General features: G+C 38.6%; 1 pseudogene; it reads right to left on the bottom strand.

Annotated features, from left to right (window-relative positions):
• Positions 1–2,226: 2,226 nt before the first annotated feature.
• Positions 2,227–2,996, bottom strand: LOC147453686 (uncharacterized; annotated as a pseudogene).
• Positions 2,997–8,889: the final 5,893 nt, after the last annotated feature.

The raw sequence follows: 8,889 nt of genomic DNA, 5'->3' as shown, positions 1-8,889 counted from the left end.
GAGAGATTAGGTTTAGATTTAAATTAAATTTAAGATTAAGTTAGATTACATTTAGATGTATGTCTATGTTGAGTTTAAGATTATGTTAGATTTAGATTTACGTTAGATTAAGATTAGGTTAGATTTAAAATTAGGGCAAGATATAAGATTAGCTAGCTATGTTGGATTTAAGTGAGATTACATTTAGGTTTAGGATTTAAGATTGAATTAGATTTAGATTTATGTTGAGTTTAAGATTAGATTAGATTTAGTTTAAGATAAAGACAATTAAAATTAACAAGATTAAATTTAGGTTTATGTTAGATTTAAGATTAGATTAGATTTAGGTTTATTTTGAGTTTAAGATTAGATTAGATCTAGATTTATGCTCGATTTAAGATTAGATTAGATTTAGGTTAGATTTTAGTGCATGTCAATGAAGGCTTTACCCAAAGAGCAAACACTAGTTACACAACAATATGTATACTCCCATCAGAATCTGACACCTATTAACTCACACACTGACCATATTCAATTGGCCATGAATCACCATATTTTCAATTAGGTTAGACTTAAGATTAGATTTTGGATTTAGTTTTATATTAAAGTCTACCTTTGGGATTATGGTAAAAAAATTAGAGTTATGTGAACGGTGATCCCTCTCTGCCTCTCTACAGATGTGACCTTAAGTTGGAAAGCTTTCAACGGCATGATACTCAGATTGGAGGCCAACATGTAATGTGCTAAGTAATCCCTCGAACAAAGATCTACTGTGAAGAGATGTTAAGATGTTGTGAATTGCTACAATTAGAGAAGAGGCAAAGGGGTTTTGTCCACTACATGCACTATCATGCAGACGTGGGTGTGTAGATTTCTCGTACCCACAAATATAGGCATTGACATTTAAAGACGAGATTATAACCCGGTGGTTCTGATCTCCATGCACCTCTAAACCGGGGTGTGCCATTAGGAGATTTCGGAGGTCTTTTGGAGGGCCTTTTGGAAGAGAGAGAAAAATAAGCTTCTCCAATGAGAGAAGAGCCTATGTTACGTAGAAAAATAGATTGATATTAACAAAAATATAAAAGGTGTCTCTCTCCTCATTTAATAATCTAGTGGTCCCAGAAGACGATCACTCTCTTTCATTTAATGCGAGCACCTTTTTCAGAAGGTCAGTGGTGCATTTGATACGGCTTATGTCATCACTAGAAGTCAAAAAGTCACAAAACTATCAAGTGGTGGAAAATTTTGAAACTTTTGATACTGTCAATGCGTCCGAAACGCCCAAATATCCTAGAAATGAATGTCCAATTGCCTTGCTCCGACATCCAAAGAGGCAAAAAATGTCAAAAACCCCTAACACTAATGGCGCGCGAGGGGACATTCCAAAATTTTGGAATGCCTCCTTGCACGCCGTTAGTAAAAAGTCCCTTTTTTCCTCTTTTTAGGGAGCTTTTTGAGAGGAAAATGTAAAAAAACCTCTAAATAGGGACTTTCTTGAAAGATAAGTGTCCAAAAACCACTAAAAGGAGCTTTGTACTAATGGCGCGCAGGGGGCCATTCTAGAATTTTAGAATGCCTCCTCGCGCGCTTAAAGTAAAAAACCCATTTTTTGACATTTTTTGCCTCTCCGGAGGTCGGAATGAAACAAGTAGACATTCTTTTTTAGGGTATTTTGGCATTCCGGACGCATTGGTGGTGTCAAAAGCCTCAAAATCTATCACTATTTCACAGTTTGTGACTTTTCAAGTTCCAATGATGACGTAAGCTGCATTGAATACGCTGCACCTGCCTCTTGAAAAAGACACTCGCATTAAATAAAAAAGTGATCGTTTTCAATGACGATTGGAAATATAAATCTACTTTTTAGAGTGTCTAATTGTCCTTTTGGACGTACTCACAAGATGCAAGTGCATTTAAACAAAAGTTTCTAGAGAGAGAAATACAATTTCCTACAAGGCTCTCCAAATGACCTCCGAAATTTTCTAATGGGAGATTGGACATGACTAGAGAATGTGAGGTAGTTTACAGTGTGAACAGAGAGAGAGAGAGAGAGAGAGAGAGAGAGAGAGAGAGAGAGAGAGAGAGAGAGAGAGAGAGAGAGAGAGAGAGAGAGAGAGAGATGTCATTATCGTCCTCGGAGGTTAAATATGACCTATGGGACCAAGAAAACATACATGGTGCCTCTTACCAAGAGGGTACATTGGAACATGACTAAATGCGGATACAACAAAGTTGTGACCTATGTCACTTAGGGAGTGGGGGGAAGGTGGGTGAGGGAGGGTGGTCTCCCGGTGGTCTAGGAGTCCTTGGAACTCGAAATTCCTCAATAATGGCCTTGCCACCTCGATAGATGGCCCATTTACCTGCTGCTCGAGCATCACGCACCTTTTGGAGTTCTTGTTTCTTGATTTTGAGTTGAGCGGGAGTCAAGGCCTCACTAATCCAAATTTTGGAGCCCTTGAGTAGTCGAGCTTGCTGTAGAAGTGCTTTGAGAGCCTCTTTGTTTTTGAAGATGAGGGTGCCTTGGTTGTTGTTGTGGTGATGATGGACCTTTTCGATTGTGTTGGGATCAAACTCGGTCGGGTGAATGGCTTGGTTGAGCTTGGCTAAGGTGGAAGTGAAGTCATCTTCCTCCCACCAAGTAGAGGGTAAACCCCCGATGCGGAGGGATAGCGCCAATCCTTTTTGTCGGTGGCGTTCTTGAATGCATTCTTCTACCTTGGAAGATACGATGGTGGTTGCTTCATTGACTTGAGTGGCAAGATTTTCCATACTTGCAGTGAGTGTGTGCTCGACTTCCTTTGCTTGGGTAAGGATATGCTCGGTGTTGATTTGCTTTTGTGACTCCAAGAGGGTGAGGTGGGTTTCCAACGCCTCAAGACGCCCTTTGAGTTTGCTGTTTTCATCTCTAAGTTCTCGGAGTTGCGCTCAGAGAGGTCTGTCGGATTCACCCGTGGAGTGGTCACAAAGAGGCGTGTTGGCTTCATTGGTGTGGAGGACTTCTCTCACTGCATCTTGTGGGAATGAGTCCTTGGGTGTAGGGTAAGACTTAGTGGGCAATCTTGGAAGAAGGTTGAGTGTTGAGGAAGGCTGAGTCGGCAGGCGGCGCGAGGGAGGGTTGAGAGGCTCAGACTAGGAAGGAAGGCAAAGCTGGCAGGCAGCGCGAGAAGATGGGCACGCCAAATGGTGACCTGTGCTGTCGCAGCGGTGACGAGACCTGGCGACGTGGAGGGGGGATTATGGGATGCTTGCTGTCTGGCGACATGGAGGGGGGGGCTGCACTATGGTTGACGGGACCTCCCCTTGGGGATACCCCTCGCCCAGGGGGAGGTCGACGAGCGTGAGGGTTTTTCTGCGAGAGAGAGAGAGAAAGAGAGAGAGAGAGAGAGAAAGAGAGAGAGAGAGAGAGAGAGAGAGAGAGAGAGAGAGAGAGAGAGAGAGAGAGAGAGAGAGAGAGAGAGAGAGAGAGAGATAAAAGACAGAGGATGCCAATAGAAAATTTATGTCCAGGTTATAAGGTTTTTACCTTCATCATGAGGAGTGACGAGGATGTGGGGCCGTCCAACCGAAACACCTATCTCTCAACAAGGATCTTATGTCCTTGTAATCAATGCAAGCATGTTGTGTGATGAACAAGACACGTTTCTTTGCAGCACATTCGCGAATTTGGCGAGTTTGATCCATCTATTATAGATCGATTTGTTGCCAATTATAACTCATAGGACTCTGACGCTGGCCAACAGGCAGCAATCTTGCAACCAAATAGACATGTTCGCCGCAGGTGCTTTGGTCAAGCAGCATATGTGAGGCCGCAAGATGTAGCCTCTGATAGCTCGAAGGATGATCATGCAGACCACATTCCCAACAAGGCAATGTTTGAGCCCGATATTGATGAAATGATCGAGACGATCATCGATTCAGAAAGGCTTATCTATGATGATATGAAAAGTGAAGCCGATATGCCATTGTATGATGGAGCACGTGTGTCTAGATTGAAGACGCTCTTGGTTTTTCTCAACATGTAGGAAAAGTTTGGATGGAGTGACACTAGTGTCACAACGCTCTTCAAGTGATCTATTACAATGTGTTTACTTTAATAAAAAACTCTAGATGTATAATGATATGATAGATTACTTACACAAGTGTACCGCATTTTTTTCGCTGTGTAGATTGCTCAAATGGCACATACTGCCAACTGATAATGTGATGCCAGATTCCAAAGAGGAAGCAAGAAAGATCTTGTGAAACTTGGGGATGGATTATAATTTGATTTACGCTTGTCCTAAGGACTGCATTCTTTCCAGAGGGGAATGCATAGACATGGAGAAGTGTCCGAAATGTGATTCCGAGAGATATCAAGTAGATCTCCACGGAACAAAAATTCCACAAAAGTTTTTGCGACATTTTCCTCTTCTTCCTCGCATCAAGCATTTCTTCAAATGTAAGTCCATAGCCGCCCTAGCATCATGGCATGAAGAGAATAAATCTTTTGATGGTGTGCTATGGATTCCTGTAGATTACACAGCCTGGAAACATATAGATGAAACATGGCCGGATTTTGCGAGGGAAGCTCGAAATTTGCACCTAGGCCTGGCTATGGGTGTAAATCCATTTGGTCAGAGATCAACATCAGATTCTTACAGTGTATGGCCCGTTGTCATCGTCAACTACAACATTTCCCCGTGGTTGACTACCAAGAAGGGGCACTTGTGGCTAAGCTTGATTGTGTCGGGGCGGTATAAAGTGAAGAATATGGATGTGTATCTTTGTCCACTATTGGAAGAGCTACAAGAATTGTGGATTGGCATAGAAGTGGTGGATATGAGCCGACACACAGATCGATGGAATGCTTTGATCAGAGGCATTCTAATGTGGACCATGCATGACTATTTCGGACTAACAGAATGCTCAGGCGATTTACACTCAAACTCAAACACTGTAAATCTTGGTTTTTTTCAAGCTTATCTATTGTCATGTGTATACATGCAGGGCTTCAAACAAGCGGATACAGAGCATGTGTCACATGTTGACCTAGACTTAATGCACGTCAGGCGCCCTCATTGAAGAAGAAAATCTACGAAGTTCATCAAGCGTATCTTCCAGAGAATCATGTGTTACGCGACGGCTTTTTGGAAAGAGAGCCACCGAGGATGTCTACATAAGCATGGTTAGAGAAGAAGGAGATGTGTGATGACGGTTTTCCTCCAGGGATGAAGAGACTCTCTCTATGGTACAAGTTACCATATTGGCCCAGAATCATGATCACTCACTTGCTGGATCGAATGCACATATTCAAGAATGTGAATAATCTGCTATGGGAACACCTGACCGGCAAGAAAGATACTTTGGGAGCCAGGTTTGACCTTAGAAATGTGGATTGTATGGAGCAATATTGGCCGCAGACAGCATCCGATGGATCGATGAAACTCCCTAAAGCTCCATGGATTTTGACAGGAGCCCAAGAACGCAAAGTAAAAGAGACCATTCGATCTGTGCGGACCCCCACTGGCGTAATGCACTTCCTTCGAATGTGTTTCACTAGAGAAGGAAAGCTTACCGGTTTGAAGTCACACGACTGGCATAAAATGTGTCAGGTATGTTTGAAGTGGAATATATCATAGTGGTAATTATCTTAGCAAAATTACACTGTTTTTAGGACAAATAAAAAGGAAGAAAATAGCAAATTGATTCAAAATTCTTTATGATAATTATCAGAGGTTCATCAAATCTTAGAAAACCTGTGATAATTGTGTTAACCTCAGATAATTAGTTTACCTAACTATCTTAGAAGAATTACACTATTTTGAGGAGAAATTAAAAGGGGAAAAACAGCAAATTCTTTGAAAATATTTTGAGATAATTATCAGAGGTAAAATACACCTAAGAAAACCCGAGATAATTATCTTAACCTCTGATAATTAGTTTAACTAATTATCTCAACATAATTACAATGTTTCTAGGAAAAATTAAAAGGGAGAAAATAGAAAAGTGATTTAAAATGCTTTAAGATAATTACCAGAGGTAAATCACATCTTACGAAACCTATGATGATTATTTGAACCTTAGATAATTAGTCTAGTTAATTATCTCAATAGAATTATACTATTTTTAGGATAAAATAAAAGGGAGAAAATAGTAAACTTATCCCAAATGCTTTGAGATAATTATCAATGGTAAATCACATCTTAAGTAACCCATGATAATTATCTTAACCACACATAATTATTTTAGATAATTATCCCAATAGAAAACCACTATTATTGAGGATAAATTAAAGGGGGAAATTAGTAAATCATGTGCTATGATTACATGCTATTTATCAGATCTAGATTATAGGATAAAGAGGCCGTGATAAGAAAATTAGTATAGATATTTATCTAAGTCAAATTATACTAGTTCTAGCGAAAAACTAAAGAGGGAAATTAGTAAATCATGCTATTTATTAGAGCTAGATTACATGATGAAAAGGCCATGATAATTATTTCAAGGTTAGAAACTTAGTATAGATATTTATTTAAGTCAAAATATACTAATTCTGGCTGATTTTAAATGGGAAAATTAGTTTATCATGTTATATGATTACATTCTATTTATCATAGTTAGCTTACATAATAAAGTGGCTATGATAATTATGTCAAGGTTAGAAAAGTAGTATAAATATTTATCTAAGTCAAATTATGTTAATTTTAGCTGAAAGTTGAAGATAAAAATTATATATTTAACTTGGAAAATAATAAGATAATTACCAAAGGTAAAAAATATCCTTATCTACTTGTGATAATTATGGCATAAATTATTAGTAAGTATAGAAAATTATAATTGACTAAAAGTCCTATTTTTAGCAAAAGATTAATTAAAATAAATAGATTTTGCAATCAAAAGTTTTTAGGAAAATTATAGTAAGTGTGAACCTATGATATCACGTTGAGGAAATGAAATATTTAAGAGAAAATAAATAGAATAAATATTAAGCCCAAAATAAGTAGATTCCAAGCTTAAAAGTCGATGGGAAAATTAAGAAAAAGATATAGAAAATTAAAAGAAAATAGCAGAGCTTAGAAAACCCTTAGAGAAGCGGTGGAAAAAGTTATCATGTCTGTATAGAAAAATAAGAAATTACTAGGTCAAGAATTAAAACTATAATTTAACCTTGGAATGGGTTACGGTTGAATACAAAGGTTAAGTCTAGATTTTGAATTATTTACCTAATGGTTGGACGTCCTTTTTATAAGGATAAGAAGTTATGGCACCTAAAAGGACTCGAGAAAATCCTACATCTGATGATGAGGACGTAGCTTCAAAACGAACCAGAGCGTCACACGACGATGAAGCCGGGCCTAGTAGTAGGCCTACAGAAGAGAGTCTTTAAGTACCAGCGCAATAGCGGATGACCGATCAATCCCAGGTGGGTTTCCCATTATTCAATTAAGTCTTGAAATAGTTTAAGTTTTTTTATAAGTTAGCATTGCATACGTAAGGAGTGAGTAAGAATAAGAAAATGAATAATTGACAAAAAACGGTGGGTAACTTCCAACGTGCATTGTTTATAATGTAGGAAAGAATTGTTTGGGTTAAAATTGGTTGAATTAGGAAAGATATGATTGATCATCCTTAAGACAGCTTATCTCAAGACACCTCCGACTCCTTGGTATATTTTGATGATAATGATGGCTTTCCAGCCATCATTATCCACGGATAAGTCGGTTATCCCCATGAAAGTTAAGTTTCTACTTCGTGTCATGTCTTGATGTTTCTACATAAGTTAGGATACCGATTTTTATCCTAGGGGAGCCGCCCGGTTGGATGGGCAACTGGTTTGGTGTATGGGCACCCAGAACCTTGGGTGGAGGTTTATCCACTCCGGATTGTGAATAAGGAATGGGTGCCGTTTTTTTCACCTTAGGTCAATGCGAAAAAGCGTGATGAAATGGATAGATAAGAGATTTTCTCCTTCCACTTGGAGGATCAGCTGGTCAGGATCTGGTGGAATTTTCTTCATTGATGCGGGAGAGTTATAAGGTTTAGAACCAAATATGAAGAGACTCAAATGAGCCGAAGATCTTCAAGTGATTGAAGTATACTTTTTCATTAGAACGGAGAATCCAGAGGAAACCCTTGTAATAGATAATGTCCAAGTATCACAAAATCAGTGGGTGTTTGATCAGGTGTCTAAAGTAATTTACCCAAGTAGAATTAGGCCCTAGTTTTCATGGACCAAAGATGTTGCATATTTTGACTCTATATCTGATCCACCCAAATTCCACAAGATTCTAGTATAGGATTGTCGTCACCTTGTACATAGTAGGACCTTCATGGATTGTATTAACTCTTGTACATACTATGGTTCGCATGGGTATGCTATAAGCAGTTTTGTTTATGGCTTGGAAATTGTCTTCATCTTGTGTGAAAATAAGTTAAAAGCATAAGTAAGAGAGATTTCAATTGGCTATAGTTAGTAATCCTAGAGATCAACAACAATAGACAGTTTTGTAAACCACTATAAGTCGATAATGTAAAACTTTGAGTTACTTATGGTATACATTATTTAACTTCCCCAAATTACTTAAGGAATCAAAAGTTAGATTAGCATTCAATCAAGAAATTAAGGGTTGATCTAGCAAATGAGACCGAGGTTTCTCGTTAGTATGAAAAGAATTTGAATCTTGAGATTAAGATAGTTATTAAGAAACCAACTCACATTCTTTGTGCACACGATGGCCTTTCTTGGAAAATGACCTAGATATGAAAGTATTAAGGTACGAGACTAATAGGAAGCCAAAAAGAATTCTTGGTATGATACTTCTTAAAACCCTTTACATATTGTTGGTCAACCAGGTTAGAGGTTAGAGCCCAGAGGAGGTACCTCTGGTGCAATGGTGGAAGCTTGTGCCGAATGTAGATTGCTCA

This window comes from Adiantum capillus-veneris, chromosome 7 (assembly GCF_014529385.1).
Source record: "Adiantum capillus-veneris isolate H3 chromosome 7, ASM1452938v2, whole genome shotgun sequence".
Taxonomy (NCBI): Eukaryota; Viridiplantae; Streptophyta; class Polypodiopsida; order Polypodiales; family Pteridaceae; genus Adiantum; species Adiantum capillus-veneris.
Note: the sequence above shows the minus strand (reverse complement) of the source record. Positions and strands in the feature narration are given on the sequence as shown.